Source organism: Lepidothrix coronata, unplaced genomic scaffold, assembly GCF_001604755.1.
Source record: "Lepidothrix coronata isolate B3197 unplaced genomic scaffold, Lepidothrix_coronata-1.0 Scaffold0, whole genome shotgun sequence".
NCBI classification, from domain to species: Eukaryota; Metazoa; Chordata; class Aves; order Passeriformes; family Pipridae; genus Lepidothrix; species Lepidothrix coronata.
In genome coordinates this window covers 199,221-214,166 of record NW_016690180.1, presented here as the reverse complement: position 1 = coordinate 214,166, position 14,946 = coordinate 199,221, and the positions used below count along the sequence as shown (strand labels likewise).

At 38.0% G+C, this 14,946-nt stretch overlaps 1 protein-coding gene across 6 annotated transcripts in view; it reads right to left on the bottom strand.

Moving 5' to 3' along the window:
- The window catches only part of TENM3 (teneurin transmembrane protein 3), a 459,642-nt gene that overhangs the window by 321,612 nt on the left and 123,084 nt on the right, over positions 1-14,946 (bottom strand). The window contains exons 1-2 of one of the 6 annotated variants that reach the window (XM_017827250.1): positions 13,890-13,902; positions 10,232-10,235 (exon numbers count right to left, since the gene is read on the bottom strand). The exons of the other annotated variants lie outside the window; for them this stretch is intronic. The gene's annotated coding sequence lies outside the window, so the exon portion shown is untranslated. Of the gene's footprint in view, positions 1-10,231; positions 10,236-13,889; positions 13,903-14,946 lie in introns of those variants that run through there. 6 annotated transcript variants of the gene reach the window in all.

The window sequence follows — 14,946 nt, the reverse complement described above, 5'->3', positions numbered from 1 at the left end:
CTCTTAATACATGGACATTTCAGGTCATCATATCTAGAAACTCACTTCTTAATATAAAAAGTCTGTCTTCCAGCACAGACACTAGAGAGGATGCATCCCAAGTCAGCCTTCTTAAGGGGGATTGGGAAACAGATGGCCTGTCAGACAGGCAGTTTACAAACTCCTTAAGTCACTAAATAACCCTACATTTTAGAATCAGATTAAAAACAAACAAACAAAAAACCCAAACAGAAAACCACAAGAATAATAAGGAAGATCAGTAAAAATGTTTTGTATTTTTCTGCATGTCAGGGGAACAGAACACTCATATCTACCATCACTACAGGATGTAATGTTAATATAAAAGTTACTTTACATAGTCTATCTAAAAATCTTAACTACATTAGAGACAGGATAAACAACAAATAAATGTACTCTGTGTTCATTACAAAAGTTTCTTGCAATAAGAGTCAGGAAAATCATCAAGATAAAGAGTTCTGCAGGATCCTGGTTAGTCATAGAGGTTGATGTTCGTATAACAATTTCGCTGCCATTACTTAAAATTGAAATCCTTGAGCGTGGGGGGGGGCGGAAAGAACATGTATTATCATGCTTTCCCTCATATAAGCAGAAAGAGATAATGCACCCTCTGTAATGATGGGAAACAAGGGAGTACTTCTCTGGATGGCATTTTCCTGTAAGGGTACCAAGACCATACAGCAGCATTTGAGACAGAGATATAGCTATTTCTGTGCCCTGGAAGCCCTCCCACAGCAAGGTTACAAACCTCCTGAAGAGAAAACTGAAACTAACCCTGAGTTGGCCATGCACACACACAGACCAGGGCTGTGCTGCCTATTAAGTCACCAAGGAAGCCCTGCAGAAAAACTATAACTTGCAAGAAGGAAGGACTGAGACACTGCACCAACTGCTCCGTAAAAAAGAACAGCCTCTTCAGAGGAACTTGGTATAGGGTTAAACTGACAATTTCTCTTCCTCCATTGGAGGAACAGTTTGTAGGAACTGTCATGAACTCTGATCTTAAGTGGAAGTGTCTGCCTCTAATTTGGGGGATTTGTGTAAGATGTGTTTTAACTCAAAGGGCTGAGAGAGCTAAGTGATAAAGAGAATATGAAGAACGAAAGAATGTAATAATGTGGTGTGCTCCTGTAGAAAGAATGAGAATGAGAATATGTGATGAAAAGACGGAGAGGCAAAGGAAGTTAAGAGAGCAGAAGTGCTGCAGGATAAAGAAAAAAATGAATAACAAAACGAGCTCAGGACAGAAGGTGGAGGGAGACAGAATCAGTAGCACTCATTACAGCAACACTTATTAAGACCAAAAAGGGAGTAGAGGACGAGAACAAAGAAAACTTTAGAAGGCGGAAACTTTGTGACTCATTTATTTCAGAGAAAAGTAATAAACTTGGAGAGAGTCAGCACTGGGTAATTCATTACTCAGAAGCAACTAAAAAGGCCTAAATACTTCCCTCTACTCATTTAAACTTGAAATTCATCCTTTATGACATCATCTCCTTCTGTTCCCATCTTTTACACATTATTTCTCCCTCACCATGTTCTTACTCAACCTATCTTAATGGTCTTCTCATTTATGCGAGTATAATTTCTTCTCAAATGGTGTCTCCCAAATTTACTTTTGCACCTTCTGAGTTTTTCCACATAGTCCTCTTTTGTTGTGGAACAAAGCCACAGAAATCTAGGGATTTTTAAAACAAGTGTGATGGAGAATCTGACACAAGAACAACATATAGCAAGCCATGAACATCAGCAAAGGTGCTACAGTCCCCAAGTCCCCAAGCATGCACAGCACAATTGTTTCTGCATTTCTGTTTGGCGAACAAAGCTCTCAGTATGTCAGCTTCACCATCTGAACAAGCTGTCAATCATTCAACTCCCCCTTCAACAACTCAGAGTTAATTTTAATCTGACAGTAGTGAGGTTTCAGAAACAATACATCTCTCAAGTCACTATAAGGGAAATGAAATATATTGCATGTGACATGCAAGAGCTGGGCATACAGTCACAACGCTGAGCTGAAAGTACTATTGTAAAAGTGTCTGGAAAGGAAAGGGGGACATGAGGAAACTGCAACAAGAATGTCATTGAGGACACATGGGAGAGGGAATTAAAAAATAGCTAAGGGTAGGTGCTGAAGCTATTGCTGTGGTGGCATGGCGTAGGAGATATGCAGCATCAGCCTTAGTTTTCAAGTACAGATTCTCATAGTGAAAACTGAAATTCCACATGAAGAGGAGACATTCACAAGATTTTTCTTTTCATCATGATCTGACAGGTAACCAGATTTTTCAGTCCGAGTCACACTATAATTAGAATCCTGTTGCAGCCTGGAGAATTATTTAGTGACTCATCTTAATAAAGAGTGACTAGGAAGATTTATAAAGCATGCTGCCAATTTTTTTAATGCTCAAGAACTTTGTTTTGTTCAAACTTATCCCCTTGCACCCCATGACTTTCTCAAAACAGCAACAAATCAAAACCACGCAGATACAAAGAAGAAAAGTCTCAAATATGGAAAATCCCCACAGAAACACAAGTAGTCTATATTCATACTGTCACAACATTCATTTACTGCTCCTAACACAGTAGTGTGAAAAATTACTAGCTAATGCCTACATAACATGTAGTAAAGCACAGTTTAGCTAGATTATGTTTACATTAGCAATACCTTCCACTGTATTTAACTCTCCCATCTATTCAGACTGTATCAGCTGTCATGTGTTCTATTATTCCCCAGGTTCCTGCTTCCCTCTCTGCACAAGCTGTGTCCTCTTGTCACAACCTCTAATTGTCTCTTCTTCACCTCGATCCAACGAGCGGACAGTAGAGGCTGGAGGTTTGCCCTGCTGGATCACTTCCTTTCTGCAATCCCTGTTCTAACTCTCTTCTAGACCATGCCTTTCATTGCATCAGATTTTTTATGCCTTTCCTTAAAGGTCATACAAAACCTTTTTGTCCTGTAATCACCCCATTCCATTCTTACCTCCCAGGTTTTGTCTCCAATTTCAACAGAACTAAGACTTTGATTAGGGGAAACAAAAGAATAACGCATTTTTAAAGTAAATTCTTTGGCTAACTATGTGAGACGCAAAATTTCCCACAGTAATTAGCAATTGTGTTCAAAGGACTGTGTTTCCTCTGAAAGTGCCTACACAGCCTACTCTGGCATGGCCCTACATGACTACCAACCAAGATCCTCTCTGGTAACAGTACTTAAAGAACAATTAACTTTTAATAATTCAAAATCTCCTTCAGGAAGCTGGGGAACTAGGACAAAGAACTACCTCCTGCTGACCTCCTCTTCCACTGGTGTGTGTTATCTGTAGTTAAGGTACCTGGCTGTGCTTCCACATGCCACCAAATTTTGACCATGAGGATGCAGCTGACCGGCTGCTGGCAGAATCCAGTGACAGCACCTGGCCCACTGCACTCACATCTCAGAGAAACCAGTCTCAATTTGGAAAAAATGCTTTATTGACAAGTGATCCCAGTTTTGCAAAATAAGCACAAGCTTCTACAGTAAGTACTGAGCAGCTTAACATTATGCTTTTAGGGGAAAGGGAAGTTGCTTCTTTAAATCCTTTAAATTACCACTTAATATAATACTAGGAATTTCTTAGTACAATAATTGATTAAAAATCCTTCTAATTCAGGAACAGATCTGAGGGTGACCTTTAAAGGACGGGCAATTTCCATCCTCTAAAAATCTCTCTTAATAACATAAATGAAAATCTGGTCTCTAAACACATGGACAATTAACTATAACTGAATAATAAAAATATTTCACAATTACCAACTAAATCCTTTTAGATCCAATAAGAGTTTGTAGAGAAGTTCCACAGTTAAGTTACACCAGAACTAAACAATATGTAATTGTATTTCTTACCAAGTAAGTTTAGCAAGCACAGGTGCAAGACTGAAAGCCAGGAACACTGCAAGCTTCCACTCATTTACGGGACATGGAAAACACAAGCAGAACAATGAAGAGAATCTTTCCCATAGCGACAGTCAAAATGCCTCAGACAAGTCCATATGGACTATATGGATGGATGAGCAGCCATTTTAATTTCCATCCCGTTTCAAGTATTTCTAATTCTTTTTTAATATGAAACACAGAGTGGAACATTAATTTTTTGCATGGTCCTATACCTAATATGAAACTATTAGTGATTTTCCTATTGTATATTGAAGGACACAAATCTCATTGCAGTATAGGCACTTCCAAGCATTAACTTTTTGCCAAATTGTCTAGGAAACAGAAAGAGAGCATGGGATGCATGAAGAGGCAGGATCTGGAAATTGCCTTGATCTACACAATGGAGTAGAGGGGCTCATGCCCCTCCTAAAGTGAAGAACTCTATAGCATAGTAGTAATCCCAAGTTAAAATTCTTTCCACTACATTAGCTATGCTTAGAAACATTTAACTTTCAGAAAAAAATTGATCATTTTCTCCTACTCCTGAGGGGTGGTCCGGGACTGAAGAAATGCAGGCATTAGAAAAAGGAAAAAACACCTAACACCTGTACTTGAACTTGGTGGCATCAAAATCTTGTCTCTGTATTTGCACAGCTGAACAACATGCGTCAAAAAGCACAGTACTGAGAGATCCAGTCTGTACTGAAAAGTTCTGCCAGCATAGTTGAATTTACTAGAAGTCATAGCTTAAGCTAGCAAAATTTATTGTGCAGATGCAGTGATGCTGACAGAAGAGTGCACTTTTAAAACCACTGATGTAGATAAGCTCTGAGACTGGAGCCGTTCTGATTAATATCATAGGCTCTTAACGCATCCAGGTGAAAGGATGAGCACAGGCAGCAGGGTGAATGAAGGAGTTCAGAGTGCTCAGCTATCATTTCTGGACACACTCATCTTCTGGAGAGGTTTCATTCAGCTGAGAACAATGAATGTGCTACTGCACACCTCCAATTCATACACAGATTGCCTCATACAGCTCGTACTGCCTCATACACAGCTGCACAAAGCCTTTGAGTAGGATCAGTAATACAAGGTTTTGTCTGTAAGTTAATCAAGGTTTCCAAGAAGCAGGTGTCAGAAAGAAAAAGATTTAACATAGGTTATTTGCTGGTGTTGGGGGAGTTTATATCTCATATGGGGGAACAGGAGAGACAAAGGAAATCTTAGTATATCTTTACATCTTTTAAGATCTCTGTATAACTTAAGTATATGTAATCAAAGAATCCTGACATATACTCAGCAAGCAGTGCAAACACAGAAAAAACATTAAACAAACCCACAAACACCAAGTACAGCTATAACAAAGATGGACTTGCATAAAGAGAGATGCAAGTCTGATGGAGAGCATCAAACTGATGGAGAGCAAAGCAGGTAAAAGAGATTGGAAACGTGAAGAGACATTTTATAGCTCTGTGGAATGACTAGATACATAACCATCAGATCTTAATCCATGTGCAGCTCTTGTTTCCTTAATGCTTAAAAAGCTTAATTGAACACTACAAAGCTAGTGAACTGTGAATGTGAACATATATGTACACATAAAAATAAATTTTTATATATACAAATAGAAACCACTCACAAAAGACATGCCATGGGGAAAGTATTATTAGAAGTATACTTCTCTTAAATATAAAGTAAAACCCACTATGTAACTAAGCTAAGTCAAATCAGCTTGGGAAATGCATGTAACTAATCTGACTCCCCTACACCTTCAGCAATTGTATATTCCAAACCACCTAGATGCTGATAATTTGTCTCTTCACAAAATTATGGTAAAAGTGACCAAACCAAGACAACCAGAGAGCATTGGAGGAAGAGGCAATGCAGAAATGTTCTTATAACTATATAAGTTGAGTTTTTAAATAGTCTCTCTTCCATCTCCCCTGAAGAATCAGCTTTTAAATTTAGGTTGCAAAGCAATTAGTCAAATGCGCAAAGTACTATTGTGAACTTCGAAGCTAGAAAAACATAAGACTGTAATTGCTTCCAAATTTCTTTTATCTATTTATTCAACTAAAATGAAATTTATTACAGAAACAAAACCAGCACCACTAAAAATAGCAAAATATGGCTACTATATTTCCTAACCTGTTATTCCCTCAGGGCTATGTTCCAGTGTACCTGAGGGAGAAATTAGTAGCTTTTGGCACAGGTGCCAGATTTATCAGGAGCTGCTGCCCAAGAAATACTGCCTATCAGCAAGTCAAAAACATTGCTGTGAGGCTGCATCTTCCACCTCCTATTTAAGCATTTATTTACCTTTCACAAAAGCATGTTATCAACAACAAAACCACTATGGGCTGGTACATGACACTGATTTAAGGGCACTGACTGTCCTGCAGAATTGTTAAATTAGAGATTGTCTCACAGTGACTCAGTAACAGCTACAATATAAGGAACTAATGAAGTAGTACCTTACCTTACCTCACCACGCTCAGTCAGTCCTGAACACTTGCACATACCACTTCAGTCTGTGCCGTGCTTGTGATAGGACACAATACAGCTTCCTTCGAAAGCAATCTGTCAGTCTCAATTTCTGAATCGAACTGAATTTCTGAAACCCTTATCCATAAATCATGAAGCACCTTGGCTTCCTCAAAAGAGACATAGTTCAGAGTCGCAAAGTACTGTTTGCAAGAATCCTGGTGATAAAATGCTATAGTCTGGGTTTTCATGCAACTACAGGAAAAAAAACTACAGGGAGTCTTTTCAGGGTGTCTGTGTTCTCACTATCAACTTCAGAGGAAGCAAACTGGATTTGGCAGATGCTTACCAGAAATTAAGCTTACAATTTACTTAAAATAAATTTAAAAAATCAAATAGAACACTTTTCTTTGCTTTTTCAAAAAGCAAGATGAAGAGCAATAGCAACTGTAAGAGAGATTCCTTCCCTCCTCTCCCCCTTGCAGGTGCCCTCATTTAAATACTCATCCAAGAGAACTAACTCTGTGCTCCAGTGCTCCACAACTGAATGGGCTTGAGCACCCACGGGATCATCCCACATCTCTCCTGCTGAAGCTGGGCCTTGGTGCAGCACACAGGAGGGTCATGAGGCAGGGGGAGCAACAAGGAGTCTGATAGGCAGCACAGTGTTAGCTCATTGCTTGTATCATCTTTGCTTTACCACTAAAGAAAAAGAAATGGATCTTCTTATCCAGATTTAAATAAGAAGTTTCTGACCTGCAGCTATGACTTCACTCTGGTTTTGAGTGCATCTGGTAGTATCGGCCGACACAGTTCCCTCAGACAGAAAATAAAAGCCAGATGCACACGATTTCAGAAAGCTTTAATCTAATTGTATACGAAGTAGCCTAAAAAATACAATTCTTGCCAATGCTGGTGAAAGGCCACAGGCTTTACACTGACTGGTCAGCGCAGGGTCTCGACAGTGCCTGAGCTTCTCTTGACCCGAGCTGGTTTTAACAGCTGCCAGGTGGTCGAGCAATTATTGCCTGGCCTGAACCTGAAAATACAGAGGGAATGTCTGACACCCTGTGGTAATCACTGGGTAACAAGGAGAACCCTTTGTGTCACCTGAGGATGGGGAAGGCTTTGGAGCAACCCTCAAAACCCAGGCTGGGAACTGATGTGAACAAAGCAGGCTACAATAAAGCACATACAAATAGTCCCAAGTGGACCATGATCAAGATGCCAGACCCACCATGAACACTCCGTGGTGGAGGGCAGGGAATGCTGGTGACTTCATGGAAACAACCTCCCCCTCACCATTTCATTTCTACCCTCACAACCCAGAGGAACAATTAACATAAAAAATGGCAGGCACTTGGAAGTTCATTTAAAAATCTTAAGTTATTATTAAAGATGCTTTTCTCCCTTCCATGGACTATTAGATTGTTAAAACATTAACTGGACTACTAGGAAACTGCTAGTTCTTTACCTATGGCATGTGTCCTTTTAAGTTGATTCTGAATTGATCAACAAAGTGCACCTTCTCATCCATGAGGAACAGTTTTTAAAAGCAAAGGAGAACTGTAAAAGCTTTGGAAGATTTTAAAAAACATGTTTTCCTGAGAGCTGTAGACTAACTCTCCAGTCACTTTCTGCTGCTTTTCCCTTACTCTCTGCATATGCAAAACCTTTGTCTTTAGTAATATGCAGTAGAGAGTAATGATGATAATGGATGCTGCCACACAAGCTCTCATTTGGGCAATAGCATCTGACTGATGATTGTTTGTCATTGGACACTAATGACATGTTAAACCACGGCATAATTATTACACTCTGCATCCAACTGCCTGCTTTCCAGATTCATAATAATAAGCATCAATATACTTCAGAATTTAAAAAGGAGAAGAAACTTTAAAGAATACAGTATTAAATTTGATCTACTGGAACAGAAGAACTTTAACCACTGTATCATTAGAAGCTAACTGCTTCGAGGAAACTATAAACAGTCTGTATTTTAAGCAGGCAAAACTATGCATGACATCAAGAAAAGCCTTACCTTCCCCCAAATATCAGTTTGGAGTACCTTTTGCTACTATGGGAATTGGTTTATTCATTTAGATGGATAGGTAATTTATATATCTAATAATTATAGTACGGGTTAAAAGATCTGCTTTTTTAACAGTGTAACTGACTCCTGGAGATTACTCAGTGAAACAGCAAACCCTTTTCACAGAGCTTCTTTGTTCCATTACTGCATAAGACCTGTGACTAATATTAATGTTTATTTCAACACAGATCCTTACAAAAATAAGAAGAAAATATTCTCTTTCTTGATTCTTTGGAAGAAATTGCCCTTGCTCCCACAGATCTTAAATACTCATATTCCCAGAGACTGTTTTGTGAAATGAATCCCTTGATGAGCTTCAGAATCAGGCATTTTACAAAAAACCCAGCCCGTCTCAATACCCTGCTGCCGCCACCGTTGCTAACGATTACAAGCTTCCAGTACTGTGAATAATTCAGAAACTCATCTGTTCCTTTCAGTGTAAAGACAATGTTGAGAGAAAAAGGTCACTTTTTTTTCTTTTCCAACTGACTTTTCTATCCCAGCACTGGTCCGATCGCATGATATACCTAGTGTTTGACATGCATCCCCTGACAGCTTCTTAGCAGCAGTTAGTCTGTTTAGCTTAGACTCCAGAAATAATAGGAGCACAAAGGAATGACAGGTTTCAGTGGTTATGCACCCAGTACCAGGAATCACATTCGCTGCAGGTATTTCAGATACTTGATGTACAGTCCTATGTTTAATTATAAAATAGACAGATGCCAGCATACGTATTGTAACTGGGCAATCTGGTAGTGATGCACAGAAACAGTGGTACTTGAAAAACATTTCTTAAACACAAGTATGAGCACTATAATCACCTGTTTCCCAAAGACTAACACTTGAGAATACACCGCTCCAAGCCTTTTTGACAAGTCTGTAAATTCAATGCCACTTCCTCTTTAATCTTGTGATTAACAAGTGCACTAGAAGGCTGTCAATATATACACATACAATATGCAGTTTTATTTGAAAATGGTATCTGTCAGAGCAAAACAGACTCATGCAATATAGTGTTTCAGGGATTAATTACTGTTTACTTGAGTCTTCTGCTCCCTTCACTTAAATTATAACCAATTTTTTGCCAATAAATCTTATTTTAAATGCATATGCAAAGGATTTGTATTAGAGTGAATGCTTCATCTTCCAAAAAAGATGATGAGTTAAAACTTTAACTTGACACTGTAGTGAACTCTAACATGTACCCAACTGAAGGCTGCTGCACTGACCCACAGGTTTGTGTTTAACCATGAGGAAAGCTAGAGTATTCTTTGATACTAAAAAAAAAATCCTAGTTAATACAGCAGAGCATAGCACCTAAGTATTTTTACCCATCTAATTCTTTTCTTCCTCTGGTTGAAATTAACTAAATGATCAAGGAAGATGACCACCTAATGGCAAATGAAAGACTACGATGCTTTCCCTCTCAAATAAAAGTAAAATCTGTAAAAAAACCCCAAACCTCCTCTCCAGGGAACAAACTAAACCCCTCCACAATCCCTAATGTTCAAGTAAGGTCTAGCAGGTTGTGGTTTGTAACCTGACATCTCTTCCCCATTTCCTTCTTTCCCACCAAATAGCTTTAGATGTATCACAATGTCAAATTTGGTCTCCCTGGTTTTGCTGAAGGACTTTTCAATGTCTTCATTATTGAGATCAATGAACTCCTCTCTCAGGCTTCAGCAGAAGGAAGAGCAGCACTCTATCCTGAAGAGGGTAACCTTTCTCCCAAGTGTCGTTCACTCACGACCACTCAATTTCACAAAAATTAAAAAAACAACCAATCAACAAAAACCCAACAGGGATGCTGCCTGTGTATTTGACAGACAGGAAGAAACTGGGGATTGTTAGGCTACTCTCCTACCAATTAACAGAGCAGCTACTGCACTTACAAACGGGAGTAATATGAGCTGCTGTCCACGAGAGGCAACTGCAGGTTCTCCTTAGGCAAACAACTTGTAGAATCATAGAATCATTTAGGTTCAAGAAAACTTCTAAGATCACCGAGTCCAACTGTGTGAACCTACTGCCAAGTCCATCACAAAAACTCATCCTTAAAGTGCAACATCTACAAGTCTTTTAAACATCTCCAGGGATGGAGACTTAACCACTTTCCTGGGCAGTCTGCTTCAGTTCTTGACAACCTTTTTGGTGTAGAAATTTGTCATAATATCCAATCTAAACACTCCCTCCCCCTAGCACCACTTGAGACTCGAGGCTGCTCCTTCTCATCTTAAAAGAATACTGAAACCAGCCTGACTCTTCAAGACAAAATAACCCCCCCCTTCCCAAAAATGCCATGACAGAGCAAGACAACCAGCACACAGGAGACATACCTAGAAATTCATACTGTAGGTTCAGCAAATTACTGTAGCTATTTAGCTTTTGTAAACAAGGGACAAAAAAGCATAAGGTAAGGTCAATATAGACTACATTCAACTGATAAATAGGCACAGTAACTCCCACTATGACCAAGACTTTTAACTAAGAAATTGAAATAACTCTTATCCTACTGTTTTGTCTCAAGCCAATAACAACCAGTAACATCACTGTGCTCTGTAAAATTGTTAGTGATTTTCCATGTTGGAAAGAGTCAAATGTTTCAGTTTCTTACACTTCTACTGGTGAAGAGTGAAAGAAAACTGAGCAGCAGAGCAAAAGAGACATTTCATTCAATCTAATTAATTCAAATAAATTTGTACCAGCAGGTTTCACTGTCCATTTCAGAACCCTGTCCTCTGTGTTGCTGAGATGAACACTGATAACCAGTGCTCATGAACATGAAATTTTTTGCTGGATTTGCTTACCACCGATAATCTTCATGGCACACCATGAAGAAAAAGGAAGGCAAAAAAAATGGAGAGCTAAGAATTTGTCTTCAGCTGTAAACAAGGAATTAGTTTAAAGACTACCAGGAACAACTTGTTTATTGTATTATGCCTCAAAACAATTGCTGATGCAAATTATACTAAGAAAAAAGAATTCAATATTTCTAATTTGTTGTTAAAACACAGCCAGTGCATACAACAAAAACATTAATGTTAGACACTGTCAATTTTGATACAGTTTGTAGTTTTTATATTCAAACTACTGCATGTAAGAAATATCTAGAAAATACACACAACTGTCAGAATTAATCAAACCCATTAAAGCATCTCAGTTTAAGGTTCTTTCCTAAATTTTGAATTAACATGAAAACACTGATGAATGATGGAAAACACCTACATGAAAGATTTGCATTGGTACTTGCTTTAAAGTTTGTATGTTCAGTGAATGCATTATCAACATGAAATCTTAAAAAGATACTTGTATTTGTTATTTATGAGATTCCCATTGTCTCCTCCTAATACGTTCAAACTGTGAATTGCTTGTCTCTTTCAACTAAGATCATTAAGCATTACTGGGAGCAGTAAAAAAGCCTGTTCATTATTTTTTATTGGAGGGTGGAGAAGGGAGGAAGAGGGCACTATGGTCCAGGCTCAGAGGAAAACAGGCATTAAATAAAAATGATAACAAATGGATTTTTTGGAGTGTGTACACAGCCATATGCCGCTAAACCTGCTAATACTTACATATATGCTTAATCTTACTACTTTGCAGAGTCGGATGCCTGGAACAAAATCACACACGCAGTTTTCAAGGTTGCACACATGTATAAATATCACTGTGAAAAATTTGTCTTGCTCGTCAAATAATTTGCATTCCAGCATTCCAGTTTTAAATAAGCTTTGACAACTCTCCTTAGAGCGATTAGTCAGAATTTAGAATTTGTGATGAGTATTAAGAAAAACATTGTTTGTAACATAGTCTATGGATGCTATCTATAATTACCATAGCTGTTTCTTTCATGGCTATTTAATTGCCTACCATAATAATTTACAATCCATATGCAGCTGTGCATTCTGTACAAAAAAGTCTTGAACTGGATTGTATAAAAATGTCCAAAACCCCTAATATTTTCATATCTGGCTGTTCAGGTTCATATGGTGCCTCTCAAGAGTCTTCCAAATATGCTTTTACATGACAACAAAGCAAACCTAACAGACAACACAGATTAAGATTTATTGCAAATTTTCCTTTTTTTTAGAAGTTACATTACAAACTACATAAAGAACACATAATAGCAAGCTTACTTAGTGTAAAAAACACTTGTCAGTGAAGCTCCACTGGTGCATAATGCTTTGAAACCCGTGTTTCAAATAGAGAAAACAAGCACAAATCACAACCTTCACTAAAAGATACAATGTGTAAAGTATGGCTTGAAGCACTCTCTTGGGAAATGTAAACAATTTAAATATATAAAAATTTAGGTTTATGTGCCAAAATAAGCCTGTCTCTTCCAGTCTTGGAATCTTTGCCAATTTATACACCTTCTGCACTGATTTTTCTTCCAGCAGGAGCCAGCAGCAGCTGCTGGAGGAAGCAAAGGGTTTCCCTCCCTTACTCTATAGCAGGTCAAGGTTTGCTACAACCCAAAACCACCAAAAACAAGCTTACAGCAAAGGGGCTGCAAGCATTCTCTCTTCCTATACTTCTTCCCACACCATGGACTCTTCTGGTTTCACTGCTAACCACTGAATTTAACTCAGGTAAGGGGGATAAAGATTTCAGGCATAAATTACAGGCATGGAACCCAATGGATTTGTTAAGAAGGTGTCTTTCATTTAAGGGCTGCTGAATTCAATATCCCTCACTACTTGTCATATAAAGCTTGCTAATTTACAAAAACATATACCTTTTCATTAGTGGTTTCCAAACTTTCCCTGCAAGGCAAATGATCTGAATCATCCCATTTTATCATAATCTGAAAAGATTAACACCCTGAGTATAGCTACCATGTGTCATACTGGGGGTAAAAGGTGACTTTTAAGGTTTTCTACTGGCTTGTTGAAAATAGAGTTGAAGACAAGACCAGCTACCTGGCCCTGAGTATTTTTGGTAAATGAAAAAATGTAAAATTTTTTTCCTTCAATCAAAATGTTGTGATCAACAACAAATATTTTACAATGTTTATCTTAGACGATCTTCTAAGATTATAATATTATGTTAGGAAAATCTACTTCATACACACAGAAAGACTCCTTAAAAAAAAAAAGGGATGAAAAACAGGAACAGTAAGATAATTGCAAGAGGGCACAGGATTTTTTTCATCCCTAGTTTTACAGATGTTGTCTTCTAACTCCTCCAAACTGAAAACTATTTCAGAATATTAGGGAGTCATAAGAATATAAATGCTATAAAACAACAAGCATAAGAGACCAACTAACAGGAAAGTCTGAATTCACCCCGTGGAAGAACTTTTTTTTCATTGACCCGACAATTTGATAACATTTGAAAACAATGCCCTGGAGACATCTGTCAGACAGCTGCATCGGAGACAAAAGGTTCAGGTCTTAAACTTCAAAGCAGCTCTGTAGCTTCTTGAATTACAATAATCAAATTCAGATTTTTGAAGAGTAGTTGTCAAGAAATGGTAAAGGTATGAATGGTTAATTAATGGTAAAGAAATTGTTTATCTACACATGCACACAAGATATACATATAATATACCATTGATTCAGTCAAGAATACTCTACTGTTTTTACAGCTCTCTTAGATCTTTCAAGTTTCTAGAAGAAATTTTTTTTACAGAAATAAAACGAGACATTTGATACTGTTCCTTGAAAGATAGGATCCAAAAATCTAAGTTGCTGTGGTGTAACAGGGAAAATACTCCCAAAGAGAAACTAACAGACAGGTGTTAGCAAAATAGTGTACAAATAAATGCTTCCTCTATGGAGAAAGGTCCCACAGAGAGTTGTGCTGAAAACCTCATAAAACATGGAAAAAAAGAAATTAAATGAGACTGAAGATATAACTATTCACTGTCTCTTACAACTAAAGAAAAAGGGATTTCTTCATATCTTTTCATATATGTGCACAGAAGGAAACAGGACAGTAAACCAGCTGAATGCTGGGCCTCACCATTATGTTTGTTCTTATGCTTTTATTTTAGAAAATCCCAGTAGCACAAGCTACAGCCAAAAGTGGTATCCGCTCCCTTCTACCCAATCCATACTTTGCAGTGCTTTATCTAGTAGCTGTATGTCAGGATGAGCTAGAAAATCAGCCAACTGATTTTGCTGGGTTTGTTTTTCATCAGTCCAGTATGTGAGGAAAAAAAACCCACTGGCTTCACACATACACTTAAAATAAGGTCCTATCCTATGGAGAATTGCAAGTTACGCAAGTAGCAAGAAAGTGGTTGGGAAAAAACATTTGAAAAATGGAAAATTTCAAAGCTTTGACCTTACTGTAAGTAGATTACCACCATTACTATGGTGGTTTGGAGCTGGCTCCCTGCCAAGTCCCCAAATCTCACTGCAAGAGCTACCCCCCCACTACAGAACCAAGGGAAAAAAAAAAAAAAAAAAAACAAAAAACAAGAGAACTAAAA